Raw genomic sequence first — 360 nt, forward strand, 5'->3', positions numbered from 1 at the left:
CATTTGGTATTTGTAGACTCTGTAAGGACAGCCATTCTGACTGGTGTGAGGTGGTACCTCATTGTAGTTTTGGTTTGTGTTTCCAGAGACGTAACTGTTTTTACCACGGTAATACTAGTTTCTCCTGTAGTAGTCTCGCAGAGGTTTTCTGTCCCCTTTTCTCCCTTTCTCCCTCCTGTTAACACAGAGGATAGCCTACTCCATGCGCTCTTACTTCTTTCGTGCCCCCACCGCCCCCAGCACTCCGGAGCTGCCTCTGCGGTGGTGCAAACAGCTCAGTGACTGTCCTTGTGCCCTTCAGTTAGGTGGGACCGCGTGGGTGGTTCAGGCTGGTCAACCGTGAGGAGCAGTGATCTCGCC

The 360-nt window shown here is 52.2% G+C and overlaps 1 protein-coding gene across 1 annotated transcript in view; it reads left to right on the forward strand.

The window, feature by feature from the left end:
* The window catches only part of SMURF1 (SMAD specific E3 ubiquitin protein ligase 1), an 82,197-nt gene that overhangs the window by 5,749 nt on the left and 76,088 nt on the right, over positions 1-360 (forward strand). The gene's annotated exons all lie outside the window — the stretch shown is intronic.

This window comes from Bison bison, unplaced genomic scaffold, assembly GCF_000754665.1.
Source record: "Bison bison bison isolate TAMUID 2011002044 unplaced genomic scaffold, Bison_UMD1.0 scf7180017864223, whole genome shotgun sequence".
In the NCBI taxonomy this organism is placed as follows: domain Eukaryota; kingdom Metazoa; phylum Chordata; class Mammalia; order Artiodactyla; family Bovidae; genus Bison; species Bison bison.